Raw genomic sequence first — 17,057 nt, forward strand, 5'->3', positions numbered from 1 at the left:
CGCCCCCAGCCGCGCCCCGACCCCGGCCACGCCGCCCCTGCCGCGCCGCGCCCGCGGCGCCCCGGCCGCCCCGCCCACCGCCGTTCGTCGTCCACGGTAATTTTTTAAAAATTTTGTTAGTTAAATTGTTAGTTAGTTAGTTACTTTGTTAGATAGTTAAACTTTGTTAGTTAGTTAGTATTATGGTTAATTGTTATTTTTAATTTTGTTAGTAAAATTGTTATGTAGTTAAGTATTATTATTTAGTTAGTTAGTTTGTAGTACTATCGTTAGTTACTTAGTTTATTTCATAGTTAAATTACTTAGTTATTTTGTTAGTGAAATTGTTAATCAGGGACTTATGGTTAATTAGTTAGTTAAGTAGTATTACTTACTTACTTAGTTAGTTAGGTATGTAGTAATTTGTTTTACCATATTGGTAAGTTAGTTAATTATCGAATGTCGAATCGTTTTGTAGATGGATTACGGTGTAAGAGTTTTTTACGAAGGAAGTGTTAGGAGAGAGGATTGTCAGTTTGAGGATATGTGTGAGGAATTGGAATGGTTTTATGGCCCCCCTAGTTTCAGCAATCTATGTGACCGTTTGAGTTTGAAGTTTGGCGATGCTTTCACACTAAAGGGTAGGTTTGATGTTGGAAAGAATAGGGCACACTATGTGATGATGGACTTGTGCAACCAAGCTGAGTGGTCCCGATACAATAGGGTCATCCAAGGTTCGAATGTCGGCATGGCTGAGTTGGTGTTGGAGAATGTTGAGAATGAGGAGCCGTCCTTCGATGACGGTGGTGCTCAAGGAGATTGTGGTGTGCAGGTCCAACAAACTATGGAGAGTATGGACTTGGATGGTAATTGGACGCAGGAGCGGGTTCATTCTCCTCCAGTTGGTCATATAAGCAATGATTTTGATGTAGACGAGTTTGAACAGGAGGAGAATGAGGCGGCAGAGGATGAAATGATTGGTGATGATGTTTGCTCTGATTCTGACGAATCAGAAAATGAGGAAGGAGGTTCACCTGCCATGTGTGCACCGGTTCGTGGCATGCCCTCAGGAGGAGTGCCGATTGAGGTACTTCATGCAATGCAGACTCAGGGCACTTTAGCCACAGGGTATCCAGGTGATGGAGAGGAATATGAAGGATGGGGCCCGATTAGGGAGGCGGAACCTTACGTTGCACCACCCTCTTATACATCGGCAGAGCTTACGCAGCTGAGGAAGGCTGGCTTGCCCTTTATCGGTGTTCCAAATTATATGGATGTCAGCATGTCGCATATGGCGGTTTGTGACACGGGTTTGCAGATATGTAAGGAATCATTGTACAACCATCAAAATTTAATACTCAGGAAGGGAATGCTTTTCAATACGATGTCTGAGATAAAGTTGTTCCTTCAGGACTATGTTGTGTATCATCATAGGCTCTACACGGTTCGGCATTCCGACAAGGAGGTAAAATTCCAAATAGTATGTAAGGCAGGGTTCCCGTGCTCGTGGAAGTTGAATGCACAGAAACGGTCAAGTGATGGGAAGTGGAAGGTAACTTCAGTGGAGCAGCCCCACAGATGCCAGACTAACAAGGGCAAACAGTACCGCAGTGCAGCAGCCCCGCGGAAGTTCAAAATGATCGAGTTAACCTTGTGTGTGATGTTGTAGTCACAACAGTTGTCAAACTACTCCGAGGAAGCTAATAGGCAACTTTTCCGGACTAGGGACGACAAGAGCATCCCTCTTCGCAGCTTTGTCAATGTACTTTTGACAAAAACATTCATTATTACAACTCAGTTATCATCAAAATTCATACTCAATAATGCATGTGGTCATTTTATCTTGCAGAAAATCAAAAAGGGATGCAAGAAGTTAGCGGCTAAGCTGAGCTTTGTAGACACGACGTATGAACCTCCGTTGAACCCCATGTTGTCTAGGAGCCAGACGGCCTCGATGTCCACCAGAGCTGCTTCGGCTAGCGACACTAGGGCCGCTTCCTCCTCTGTACGTACTCCGCAGTACACAGGGAAGGGTCCAGCGGACGAGGACGATGAGGACGAGGCCCTTCAGTATTCCACGACGAGAGGCGACGACGACGAGTTACAGTGGGAGTTCACTGGTCACGAGGAGATGGGTACCTCACAGCTAGCCGGTGCTCCTATTGGTACACAGGGGGTGGAGTACACACAAGAGGAGTACACACACATCGAGCAAGAGGTGCCTATGCTGTGCTTTTACTTTCCTACATTTGCATGATTCAAAAATTAGAGTTGCTCATTAGGGTGCTTGCTTGTAGGGTACTACCTCCACACAGGAGTTGGAGTGTGTCGATAGGCGGCAGCGCGAGAGGCAGTGGCAGGACCGCACAGACGTGGGGTGGACAAGCAACGTGGTGCCTACCAATCCGAAGAGGCGAAGGAAGCCGCGAAACCGCTACACCCCTGGCGATGATTAGACTTGTCATGTTTAGCAGTTGAGACTTGTCATGTAGTACCTGTGACATATTGTTATTTCCAGCACGTTGGTCTTGGTCCTACAATTGATGTACTTTGTTATTTTGTGACAATTATTTTAGTTGTTCGTTCTCTAGTATCTTTGAGATTTGCGTAAATATCTCTGTCTTGCCAAACCAGCTACGAACGAGTACAATCGGTTAATAGAAACCAAACAAAAGCAGTGCAGCAAAGGTTCTAGCCAATTTTTGGCAACCCCGCCATGGCTGGAGGCGGGTTAGGGGTACCCCGCCATGGGCCATGGCGGGGTTGCCAAAAAAATGACCAGAACCTTTGCTGCCTTTCGTGGCACTACTCAAAGTTACTTAAAAAACTGGCTACTAAACCTGTTAAACATGAAAACAAGATTGTTAAAATAAATTGTTAAGTTAGTTAAACATTCAGACAGTTGTGGACTTTGGTGACATGCGATCAAATTGAAATACGTTGGAATACAAATTATTACATGACAAGTTTCAAAGTACAAAAGTCTCATCCCTAAGCCACTCACATACATTACCACATCAATCAAACTGTGTGCACCACTACAACCTCCTTACCCATGCTCGCCTCCGCTGCCTTGGCCTCACTGGCCTGTCTCTCGTAGTAAGCCGCCTTCGCCTCTTCTACGGCCTAAGAGTATAACTGTCCCTCTTCCTCGGTCATGTCTGTTGGCCACCATGAGTCGAAGACCGGTGTCTTCTGGTTGTGGTATGCAGCCTCACCCTCATATAAGCCACCGACAGGCATCGGTCCTGACGACTCACCCTCCTCTGCAAGACGAAGTAGCTCGCCTATCCTTCCCATTTCATAGTCATGCTCATCCTGAGGGTACCCCAATTCCTCGGCAAGACGAATGAGGTCGCCTATCCTTCCGGTGTCGTCATCTTCCTCTGCCTCAGCCTCCTCTTCGACCACAATCGGACGGCTAGCGGTGCCACCAACTCCAGCGTCCCGCCCTATTATCCTATTCTCCACGTACTTAGCACGACCCACATCTTCTTGCTAGTTCCCGGTGCATCCAATCTCTATAAGTACAAAATTTAAAGAATTAATAACATATTCATTCCAGAGAAACAAAAAGTTTGACTTTCAAAAATGAAATGACTCACTAGCACATAATGAGGCAATAGTATCGTTCAAGCATTGCATCTCAGCTCTCTTAGCCTCCTCCGCAGCCTTCCTTGCGTCCTCTTCAGCCTTCCTTGCACGGTACTCCTCTATCTCCTTTTCCCTCTCCTCAGACAACTTCTTCCATGCAATACTCGCAGGGTTACGAACACGCAACTCCTGGGCCCATGCAAGCATTTTCTTCTTATCGTCCTTCACAAAATCAGTGATGTAGTTTGTAGGATAACCTCTCATCTTGCGAACAGCTACTCTTGCCTTATACTCATCTTTGAACTTAAACACATCATCAGATGATTCCCATTTGCATTTCTGAGTGCTCTGTTACGGGAAATATATGAATACAAAGTTAGCGTACAAAAACAAATATATAAATACAATAATACTAAATGTGCATAGTCTTAGCAAACCTCATCATAGTCGATCATGTGGCCACAGAAGTGGCCAATCCTAAGACCTGAAGGGACTAGGCCGTAGCTTGCTTCAACACCACATTTGCACATCACGAGAGGCGCAATAGACCTCCGCTTCTTCTTCCACTTTGGAACCTCCTCCTGCTTCTCAGGCTCTGGCCAATGTCTCTTTGGACCATAGATCCACTCTGCGAAACGGCACTTTCGAAAATCACAATTCTACAAAAACAACACATTAGAACACACATATAAGAACTGAAATTTCAAGATTGACTCAAAACTTACTTCACGCCGTAGAGGACAAATGAACTCTTGTTCATTCCATGGATTTATCACGGCTTGTTCTCCGCAATGACACTTTGGAGGATCCTCGAGCCGCCGTGCAGAGGCTACGGCCTTCTCTTCCTGCGTCATAGGAGGAGGGTTAGGGGGCGGAACCCAGCGAATAAACAACTCACGTTTGCAATGATCAACGCCGGGGTAGAAAAGCGGAATTCTTGGGTCAAACTTGTCCGGCCCGTCGATCCTTTGGAAGAAAAAGCACCGGAAGTAGGGCTACAAAAGAGTTTCAATTGTCTCATTGGGAATAAAAACATAAAAAACCAATAAGAAAAACAGAGGGCACAGTGACTTACGCTACAACTATAACATGTATAGAAGCAACGTGCCGCGGTATCCGGATGTCTCGACTGGCTCACGTGTGCCGGATGTCCACAATCACAGTTAGGAATAGATTCCTCGGGAGGCACGGGGGCATCCTTGCAAGACACATCGGGGTACAACTCTCTAGGACGACCCTTTTTTCGCCAAATCGACTCACGATACGAGTCCTCCATCTAAAAACGCGAAAATAATTCAACAAAAATCACATAACTAAACAAACTAACGTAACAAGAGATTTACTAAACATATTAAAACTAAACAAATGAACTTAACTAAACTAGGTTGTAAGAAATTTACCTTCTTCAAACGAGGGGTGGCCGGGAAGACGACCGGGAACGGCCGGCCGCAGCAGGGAGGGGCACTGGAGAAGAGCGGCACTCGGGTGTGAGAGAGGGAGAGAAAGAGAGACCCTCAGGGTGAGAGAGGGAGAGAAATGAGCAGAGGTGGGCGCTCGGCCGGCTAAGTAGGGCGTGGGCATACCCCGCCATGATCCACGGCAGGGTACCCCTACCCCACCATGATCCACGGCGGGGTCCACGTCAGCCCACGTCAGCCATCGGCGCCATGCAGCGGCCACGTGGCAGGGTGTACCCCGCCACCATGCATGGCGGGGTGCAGTGTATTTGCCCCGCCATGCATGGTGGCGGGCCAAACGGCCTAGTTTGGAAAAATCTTTCAGAAGCGGATCAAATTTGGGCTAAAAATAAAAAAAATCCACATAGACGAGACCCAAACAAAGAGGTGAATACGCGAGAGAATAGGAAACACCATGGGCCATGAGGGCCTCAGGACTTGGAGCCGAGATTACGGACACCGCCACACACGCGAAGTCGCCACGGACACGCGTGCGCAGACTTGAGAGCTACGATCTGGACTCGCCCGAATACATGGAGCTTTCTACTGTTGAGTTGAGTTTTTGAGGCCCTAGAAATTGGGGCCTCTGTTCAATCGTACGGGTTGCATGCCCATGGGCACGGCCCTGATAATCACCTCCATGAAGGACATATTCAGCTGAGCTCTAAAGCTGTCAAAGTTCTGGGTGGGCTCAACAGAGTCATCAACTAACATCCCAACCTCATTCCAACAATCTTTAGCAAAAGAACACCACAGATGCTCTCTTGTTTCTTCGGTATTCCCAGTGTAGAGCACACAGTTCAAGGAGGAAAATTGCAGATTATTTATTTGCAAGATGTTACGTGTACTTAGCCGATCCTCAACAAGCAACCAAAAGAACACTTTATGTTTGTGTTGGCATGAAGATTTCTAGATCCATTTAAAGATCGAATGAGCCCACTGATGCCGTTTAGATGACGGTATGCCTTCCTAGAAGAGAATAGAGAGCTGCCCCAAATATATGTCTAGGTATCATCATCAACACTTGGCTAGAGATCTTGCAATAAAGTTTGAATCTGATGGAATTGATCATAAGCTTCAACTGACAATGGTAGGCTAAACAAAGTAGAGACCAGGTCTGTGGAAGAAGTCACTGCCAGAACTATATTTGGCTTCCTGGCAAAGGACTAAGACTCAGGAAAGGCAAAATTTAGATTGACCTTTCCATCAATCAACCCAAAGAAGACAGGTGGAGCCATTTGCAACTGTTATGGATACCCTACCTTTAAATTTGTCTGATAGTTTCAGAACATCTCTCGGCCTTGTTTAGTTCGCAAAAAATTTCAAGATTCTCCGTCACATCGAATCTTTGGTCATATGCATGGAGCATTAAATAAAGATAAAAATAAAAACTAATTGCACAGTTTACCTGAAATTTGTGAGATGAATCTTTTGAGCATAGTTACTTCGTGATTGGACAAAGTTTGTCAAATAAAAACGAAAGTGCTACCGTAGCCAAAAAACCAAAATTTTGCTAACTAAACAAGGCCAAATGGAACCTTTCTTGACATGTTCTTGTAGCTTGCCATTTCCGTAATATTTTTTCTAGATGAGATGCCTCAAGGAATATCAGCTGTGTTGAAGAATTTATGAAAGTTCTTGATTGTGTTGTTGAATGTCAGATTTTCGTGTACAAGAAGCAAGAGTTAGCTTCTTCTTTCGCGATCGTGCCTTTTATTGTTACTATTATTACTGGTTCTTTTCCTCTTTCACAGAGGTAAATCCGGTAGCACAATTTCCCGGTGGTCACTTCCATATATACATCAATGATCAATCAAAGCAAAGGCCTAAATTTCTTTGCACATGTTCTTCTCCTGATTCTAGAAACACCCATAGTTCACATGGTGTGAAACCTGTAACAAAACAATATGCAGATGAGTACCGTTTGCCGAAATAAAAGCGGGGCTGGATCGGCAAGCTCATTTGGACCACTAGTCTGCATGAAGGTACAAGGGGCAATGAAATGAAAGAAGAATAGTATCAGTTAGCTAGCAGGTGTGCAGAGCATAAATGCAGGGTGATAACCAATCTTGTTCAAGCATGTGGGTGGATGCATGATAGCTTCACATTCAATTGAATATGAGTAATTATGTTGATGTAGACAGCAGTACCAATGCAATTATGCAAACTTCCATCTCTTTTCCTCCACGTGGTTCACAATGAAGAGTAACATCGCGAACTGAAGATTAGCACTCGGTTTTTCCCTTTAGAGCAAGTGTAATAACAGCACTGAATATTGAGGTGAGGAGAGAGGAGTGGACTGTGAGGCTTATAGTCGGTTTAGACATAAAGAACTTTTTAAGAAAGATAAGTAGACCATATATTGATAGTGAAGAGCTTGCTACTATTTTTTTAGATAATGGATAGAATTATCCAGCCTCTACATCTTAGGATGTACACAGTCAATTATTACATAGCTTTGGAAAAAAAAAGGTCATGGTCTTATAGATCGACCCGGACACTAGTTAAAACAATAAATATGTTTTCATCATTTATTGGATAAATCTAAAGCAATTATTTCTAATTTCTTGCTCATCTTTGATAGTGCGTCCGTAGCTGTCTCATCATGCTGTAATGGGGCCCATGTTCGTAACCAGTACGCTCCTCTGAAAATTACCTGCATAATGGAGTTAGATTTTATTTAATTAAAAATAACATCATTACGACATCTGCAGATTGCCCAATACAAAGCAGCCACCCCCACCCAAATCATATTTCTGATCCTTTTATTTTGATTAGATAGCCAGCCACCGAACATGTGGCTGATTGATCTAGGTTGGGTCAAATTAGTAGCAAAAAAGATAATCCTCCATATCGTCTTGGTAAGGGGCAGTCTAGGAATAGGTGTTGGATAGTTTCATTCCTATTACAGTTAATGCACTTTTGACTGCCTTTTCAATTTTTTCTGGCGAGGTTATCTTTGGTCAAAATAACATCTCTTTGTAAAAACTAAAAAAAGATCTTAATTTTTAGAGGAATTTTTATCTTCCAGATCTTCTTATGGCGAAAAGGTGTTTGTGTATCTATATCATAAAGATACAAGGCGCGGACAGAGAATAAACCAGATTTTTGGTTAGCCTCCATCTGAAATAATCCGAGCCTTCAACCAAACCAATTCGACATTTGAGGTCCGTGCTACTAAATTAAGCCACTCTGTGAGCCTATTACCCACCAGTGCCCCCTAAAAGAGATGTTTAGGGGGCTAGTAGTCATTACTTTTGAGACAGTTGCGTGAGGATCCTGTACTATATTATATAAGGATAGATAATTCACTTTGAGTGGCTTATCTCCTACCCATCTATCATCCCAAAACCTAGTGTTTGTTTCATCCTTAATATCGAAAGAACCATTACCTAGCACCTCATCTTTGATATGCATGAGGCCCCTCCAAAAATGAGAGTCGTTGGGTTTGGCTACCACTTGAGTTAGGGTTTTGGATCTTAGGTATTTATTCCTTAAAAGAGATTGCCAAATACCTTCTGTGTTAAATAAGTTAACCAACCATTTGGCTAGAAGGCATTTATTTTGCAATTTTAAATTTAGGATACCTAATCCCCTTGGTCCTTAGGGACAAAGTATGTCCCATTGGCAAGTCGATATCTATGTTTGTCTGCCGAGCCTTGCCAGAAGAAACTTGATTTGTAATGATCAAAGTTTTTAATGACCCCTTTGGAGATCTCAAAGAAGGACATCATAAACATGGGTAGGCTGCTTAACAATGAATTTTGCAGAATTAGTCTTCCCCCATAAGATAGGTATTTTGCTTTCCAACAAGATAGTTTCTGTTTAAAGCGGTCCTCCACCTTTCTCTATTCAGAATTTAGGAGTTGTCTATGGTGCATTGGTATCCCTAAGTATCTGAAGGGATATTCTCCTGCGTTGCATCCAAAGAGACTAGTATAATATGGTTCCATCTCTTTAGCTGCACCATAGCAGAAGATTTCGCTCTTGTGGAAATTGATCTTCAGCCCAGATAGCTGTTCGAATGCGCACAACAATAGTTTCAGATTCTGTGCTTGTTCTGGGTCATGGTCAATAAAGATAATGATGTCATCTGCATATTGTAAAATGTATAGGCCGTCATGCTTGCTACTATATGGGTGGGCTAAGAGATGGACTGCAGGAATCCTTGTAGCCAGCAGTATTATTAGTCTTGCTCTTACCAAACTATAGTACAAGCAATAACTCGTCCCAACCTCCACACCCCTGGTCGGGTCTATAAATTTGCCACACCATGATTGTGCCCATCGCAATCAACTCATCAAAAGAGTGAGCACCTCCAGTACATGAGACTGAGAGATGGCAGCACCAGTAGAGACCATGAACCCTAGCACCGAGGTTCTTGACACTACAGTCACATCAGTGTTCCAGCCAGGAAAGCTTGCCGTCGAGCTGATTTCAGTGGATCATAACACAGATCCTACACCACCGATCCCGGTCTTGATTGCGGCTCCCAAGGATTCAGGAACATACCCAGTCGCCATGCTTCTTCATGGCTTCTGCCTCCAGAACCATTTCTACGAACAAGTTCTCAAACACATTGCCTCTTTTGGCTTCATCATGGTTGCACCGCAGGTTAACTATTACGGCCTTCTGTTACTTTTCACATGCATGTCTAGTCCATGCATGTTTATTCATCAGAAACGTACAAAACTGTGATGGTTACAGCGACACGAGCTGAAATCTTGACTGTCAAATTATGATGAGAATTTATATATGTACTGACATGTATCAGGTCTAGTTAGTTCCTCCCATGTCTGTTGGCTGCTGACATGATCATCTAATAATTCTGTAATTCTATTGGCAGTTCCATATCAGCATCCTGGGCATGGCCAAAGGTGACACTGAGGACATAGCTGCAGCAGCCCAAGTGACAGATTGGCTAACCAAGGCAAGTTTTTGCAAATATCACCCAAGATCCTCACCTATGAATCCTCCTCTTTCAACATAGCGATGCCGGTACTCGTCATCGGCACCGGGCTGGGAGAGGAGAAGAGGAACATATTGTTCCCTCCCTGTGCCCCCAAAGATGTGAACCACAAGGAGTTCTACCTCGAGTGCATGCCACCTTGCTACTACTTCGTCACCAAGGACTATGGGCATCTGGACATGCTAGACGATGATGCTCCCAAGTTCATGACCTGCATGTGCAAGGACGGGAAAAACTGTAAGGACATGATGAGAAGGAGCGTTGCAGGGATCATGGTTGCATTCTTGAAGGCCGTGCTCAGTGGAGAAGATGTGGTGATCTTAGTACCATACTGAAAGATCCTGGGCTCGCACCGACCATGCTGGACCCTGTTGAGCACCGTCTGGCATGAGCAGAAGGATCGTATACAAATCAAGAAGTTAATAATAAGGAGGCAGCAGTTAGCTGCTTGTTGTTCGAGAGTCCAAATAATGATGAAGTGAGTAAAAATGGATAGAAATCCCTATGTGATTTATTATTTATCACGTTTGATTTGCAGGAGACGTCATTTCCTTCCTGGAGATCAACTGGTATCACAACAGTTGCCAGGCATATGGGTGGCGGTCTAGTTTACAAATTGATAGTCACTAAATTGTGTCAGGTTTCTTCTCTCTCTTTGGTTGTGTGCCTCATGTTCGGTAGAGGCCGGAAGTTACCCTCTTTAGCTTTGTATCAACTCAATGTATTGCTTCCGAGGTTTTAATAAAAGCTTTCTTTATCAAGAAAAATGTGGTTACTTGGGAAATAATTTATTCTCTACATCCTAGCACTATGCTAAGTGACAAGGCAGCCATTAACACCAAAATCTATCGCAAGATACTGATGATGTCCTCAATATAGCATAGAGAAGAAAAGGATCCTTTTGGTGGAGAGCTATCTGCAAATTGATACCAACATATAAAGGTTTAGCTTCTGCCATAATCAGTGATGACTCTTCATGTTTTTTCTGGCTTGATCTCTGGGCTGGCACAGCACAGTCAAAGGTTCCCAGAGCTATTCTCCTTTGTCAGAAACCAACAACTGTCAGTACAAAGTGTTCACCAATCTGAAATTTTCCTGGATCTCTTCCATTTGCCACTTTTCAATGAAGCTTTTGCTCAGTTTCAAGAACTTTCAGCTATTATTGTTCATGTTGATCTCCAGGAAGGAAATGACGTCTGGAGCTATATTTGGGGATCTACTCAGTTTGCCTCTAATTATGCTTATTCCCATTTGGCTGGTACTAGACAAGTGCATCCAGTGTATTCTTGGTTGTGGAGCTCTTCTTATCAGCCCAAGAGAAAGCTATTTTTCTGGTTACTTTTGAAAGATCGTCTGAGCACTCGTGAACAGTTAAGAAGGAAGAATATGGTGCTTGATGAATACAGTTGTGTTCTCTGTCGTCATTCAGCTCCTGAGGAGTCTCTCCATCTCTTTTTCCACTACCCTTTTGCTTTGGCCTGCTAGAACTTTTTGGGATTGGCTCATCTCATTTCAGGGGATCTTCTGGTGACTCTGTCGGCCTTCAAGGATCAGTTACGAGTACCCTTCTTCATGGAGATCATTGTTTGCCTCTGCTGGCCAATTTGTTCTGTTCGAAATGACAGTTTTTTTTTAGAAATTTACAGCATTCAGTGATGAATTGCAAACACGTCTCCCGGCAGGAGCATTGCTCTGGTTAAGCTAAAAGCAAAAGCTAGATTTAAACCAATGATTGATTCGTGGCTAGAAGTACATGTGTAATTGCGTTAATTTTCTTTGTTTCCTTTTTTGTTTTATAATTATAATCAGTGAAACTTCAGTTTTAAATTTTCAATAAAATTCTAGTATGGGGAACCCCTCCTGATTCCAAAAAAAAAAGTAAGCACAGTTCAACAATATCAGCCTTTGTGCAAAGTAAGATATCCAAATCATTATGTGTCCTCCAATTAAACTTTTTTTCTCTCCAAAAAGTTTCAGGTTGCTTTTTTTTGCGATCGGGCCATTCACCCATATTTCATTAGGGTAACGCTAAGGTACACCCTTTACCTTTAAGGAAGCAAATCAATCTAAGCCATTAATTTTTCTAATTTTATGATTTACTTTAATAAATTAAAAAATCTAGAAAATAAAAAATAATCACTCCGGATTCCCAAATGACAGGAGAAAAGATCATGGAGAATCTTCTTCTCCATGAAAACATTGGCAGTGACAACCCCCCTCCCCCTAAATCACGTAAGACTAGATGAGCCTTGCCATTTAATATAGACCTATTGAAATGGCAAAAATGTCTATTATTTTAAATGCTAATAAAAATAACTATATGCACGTTGTTACGAGTCTATTGTAATAAAAATAATTGTATGACACTTTTTTAAAGAGTGACATGACACGTTATATGTACTATATGGATGGATAAAAAAACCTTTCAATAGTGTATTTTTACTACTAGACTCAAAAGTTGCAAACAGTAATTCATTGCATGCGCCTCTCACGTACGTATACACATGCTAACACATAGACATGTAAGTCACGTACACGTACTCAGTTACTAGCCACTCACCAACACGTATACACACATATAAGTCACGTACAAAAATACATGGTAATCAAAGTATATAGTAGGGAAAACACCATATTTGTCAAATCACGCATGCATCAATCAAATCTAGAAATATCAAAAACTTTCTTTATTTATCTTATTTTATAATTTTAAAAAAAATAAATATATATTTCATGTATTACATCTTAGGAAGTAATAGGTGATTATAACCGTCCGATCAAAATAAATGAACGGTTCACAGTCATTTGAGAGTACCGCAGCAAAGACTATTTCATTAAGAGGAAAAGTTTACAACAACAACAACAACAACAACAACAACAACAACAACAACAACAACAACAACAACAACAACAACAACAACAACAACAACAACAACAACAACCAGAGGCTACCTGATGGCGAGCAGCCAGCAAGTCGCTACCAAACACAACCTAGCTAAAGTAAAGCAAAAAACAGTTTGATTACAGAGGAACCGAGTTGCACGACAGCAAGCAACAGAATACCAGAAGTGGTTTTGAAACCAGCGAGGACCCAATCAGTAGATTGAGGACCTTCTACAGTAAAAAGTCATTGGCACTCGACGTTTGTGAGAAGGTTCTATCATTCCGCTCCTTCCACAAAATCCAGAAGATCAACAAGACCATAGAGTCAAAAGTCGGAAAGCCGCCAGGACACAAGTAGTTGGAGCGAGCTGCAGCAGTCCTAAGGGTGCTAACACTAATGCCCATAGCTCACGCGTAACGACACACGCGACAAAGAGGTGGGCACTGGTCTCAGGCTGCTGATCACATAGAACACAGTCATTGTTGTCTTGCAGCCCGTGCCTCATGCGCCTATTTGTAGTCCACAGACGCAGAGCCGTCCAGAAATAGAATTTGACCTACGGCGGGCCCTTTGTCCGCCACAATTCCTTTAAGCTAGGGAGTAACGTAGACCCGGTGAAGAAAGCCCGATACGACGAGGACGCAGAGTACCTGCCATCAGTCGTCCAACACCAAACGAATCTGCCCTCCTGCAGTGGGTCAAGCACCAAGGCGTGGATAACATTCTAGACTCGTAATTACTAACAGAGTACATGGGTAGTTGGCACACCAACAATATCCCTTGCCCATCTGTGCTCGAAGACTCCGTTTCTGATGGTTCGCTTCCTACCAGCCTTGGATATGGGCATATTGAAAGGTCCTAATATGGCTAGAGGGGGGGTGAATAGCCTATTTAAAAATTCTACAAAAACACTAGAGCAAGAGGTTAGTAAATAACAAAGCGAAGCTTCTTGCTCTAGCTCTAATGGGGTGTTTGCAAACCACCTATCCAACAATTCTAGTTGATATAATCACTAGGCACACAATAGCTATGTCACTACTTACACTAGAAAGCTACCTAAAGTTTCTATACAAGTAAGTAAGCTACTCTAGTTTGCGGGAATGTAAAAGAGTGGATGAGATAATTATACCACCGAGTAGGGGATGAACCAATCACCAATATAAACAACCAAGCACCGGGAGAATGCCAATCAAACACAATTGAGACACCGACTTTTCTCCCGAGGTTCACGTGCTTGCCGGCACACTACGTCCCCGTTGTGTCGACCAACACTTGGTGGTTCGGTGGCTAAGAGGTGTAGCACGAACCTCGTCCTCACTAGGACACCACAACAACCTACCCACAAGTGAGGTAGGTCAATGACACGAGCAATCCACTAATGTTGCCATTGGCTCTCCGCCGAGGTAGGCACAAACCTCTCACAATCACCGGGAGATGGCCACGAACAATCACCAACTCGTGCCAATCCTCCTCCGCTGCCCCAAGCCGTCTAGGTGGCGGCAACCACCAAGAGTAACAAGAAAACCGCAGCCAAATCGATCCCCAAGTGCCACTAGATGCAATCACTCAAGCAAATGCACTTGGAAACACTCCCAATCTCACAAAGACGTATAATCTATGAAAGAGATGAATGGGAGGTGTTTGCTTAGGCTCACAAGGATGTCAAGTATGTTAGAATGCCAAGAGTGTGAGCCCTAAGCCGGCCAACAACTATTTATAGACCCCTCAAACAGATAGAGCCGTTGGCTCTCTCACTGGGTCTAACTCGGGGTCACCGGACGCTCTTAAAGGGGCACCGGACGCTCAGACTCAGCGTCCGGTGCTCCAACGTCAGCCGCGTGTCAGAATCTAACGGTAACCTGCAGAGCACCGGACGCTGAGCAGGTTGGCACCGCACGCGTCCGGTGCACACCGGACTCATGCGCAGAGAGCTCCGCAAACTCGCAGGGTCACCGGACGCAAGCCACCGGACGCACCCTGAGCGTCCGGTGCTCACCGGACTCATGCGCAGAGAGGTTTGCAAAACCTCCTCACACCGAACGCACACCACCGGACGCTCCAAGCTGCGTCCGGTGCCTATCGTCCGGTGCCTAACCCTAACCGAGTCAGGCTGCCTGCTCACCGGACGCACAGGAACAGCGTCCGGTGCTTCTGAGTCAGCGTCCGGTGTGTGTTCCTCAGTGAGAATTACTCCCGCGACTTCTCCAAATTTCCCACCGGCGCAATAGAAAATATGCACTTCATTTTCTCAAAAAGCACCTCAGTGAGAACCCATCCTCTCTCTACCTTTGAAACTCCACTTCCTTCTCAAAGTGTGCCAACACCACAACGTGTGAACCAACAAGTGTGCTCGTGTGTTAGCATTTTCACAAACATTTTCTTCGAAGGAGTTAAGTTAGCTCACTAGGTTCTAAATGCATGCACATGAACAATTACACCTAGTGGCACTTGATAACCGCTTAGCCAAAGAATTCCCCTCTTTATAGTACGGCTATCTATCCTAAATGTGATCACACCCTCTATGGTGTCTTGATCACCAAAACCAAAACCCTAAGCAATACCTTTGCCTTGATCTCCATAGGGTTTTGTTTTTCTCTTTCTTATTTTCCAAGTTGAGCACTTGATCACCTTGTGGTCATCACCATCATCACCATGATCATCACTTGCTCCATCACTTGGCATGTACCAACCTCATTAAGTCTACACACACTTAGCATAGAGGTTAGTACTAGGGTTTCATCAATTATCCAAAACCAAACTAGGGCTTTCAATCTCCCCCTTTTTGGTAATTGATGACAACCCTTTTTACAAAGATTTTCAATAAAATTTTCTTGGATTCATGTTGCTTGTCCAAGCATTTTACCATGTGCAAAGGTTATGGACAAGTTTCATAAAACCAAAGTGGTAGCCATTGCTCCCCCTACATATGTGCTAAGAGTTTGGATTTAGAGCTTGCACATATGCTTGAATAGGAAATAGAGAAGTCAAATTCTACCAAATGATGCTAAGGTGTAAAGAATGGACCTTTGAAGCGTGATACCAATCGGAGTTGCCAATATATACCATCCTTTGCACCATTAGTAACTAGACATTCACAAAAACTGGAACACCCCATGAGATCAACATTATAAACAAGGTTCTAGTACCACTTGTGAAACAACTAAAAGTCTAGTTACACTACCTATGCATGCTAGTTCTTCATTTCATCAATCAAGCCTACAACTAGCATACACCACACAAGCAAGGCATCGGAGAGAAAGCTTCTAAAGCTAATGCAAATGCAAGCAACCATATGTGATGCACATTCAAATGCAACATACAAGTTAATGAGCTTGCTCCCCCTACTTGTGTGCTTCAAATTTTAATGAATCCCCTTCTTTTATCATGTTACTTCCTATCTTTGTATTTCTTTTGTAATTTCTCCCCCTTTGTCATCAATGACCACAAAAGGTGAGCTCAAATTTTAGATAGATTAGTGTGAAACCATGTGAAGTGAGATCATTTTACCAAATTGGTTCAATCTAGATTACTTGCCTAAGATATTTAACTCGGTTTGATCCAAGGACAAGCTTCTTCACACCTCCAAATGAGGGTTATCTTGTACCATGTTGAGTTAAACACTTATAGCTCATATTCTAGATCAAACACTAGGATTTCAAGCCCACAAACATGTCATATGCTACCACTAGATCAAGTCAATCATAGAAGCAATAGTGGTACCATACAAGCATCAAAGTCATTTGTTTTTCATGAATGAGCCTAAGACATGTAAAGGAATGACTAGATGCACTAAGCAAGTCCTTAGCATAGGATGAATGACATGTCAATCAATTGTACCTTGCTTTGCTCGAGGAAGAGGCATGTCATATAGTGGGGTTGCATCAACACATATTTGAGAAGTCAAGTATGTTCAATTCATTCCTTAGCTTGTAAAACCTCTTCTCATCAAGTGGCTTGGTGAATATATCGGCAAGTTGATCATCGGTGCCTATACTCTCAATGCAAATGTCCCCTTTTTGTTGGTGATCTCTTATGAAATGATGACGGACATCTATATGCTTTGTTCTTGAGTGTTGAACCGGATTGTTGGTGAGCTTCACGACACTTTCATTGTCACATAGCAACGGCACTTGCTTGAAGTTGATTCCAAAGTCCTTCAAAGTTGCCTTCATCC

The 17,057-nt window shown here is 43.3% G+C and overlaps 1 pseudogene; it reads left to right on the forward strand.

Moving 5' to 3' along the window:
• LOC8062552 lies at nt 9,332–11,326 on the forward strand (annotated as a pseudogene).

The sequence above is a fragment of the Sorghum bicolor genome, chromosome 2 (genome assembly GCF_000003195.3).
Source record: "Sorghum bicolor cultivar BTx623 chromosome 2, Sorghum_bicolor_NCBIv3, whole genome shotgun sequence".
In the NCBI taxonomy this organism is placed as follows: domain Eukaryota; kingdom Viridiplantae; phylum Streptophyta; class Magnoliopsida; order Poales; family Poaceae; genus Sorghum; species Sorghum bicolor.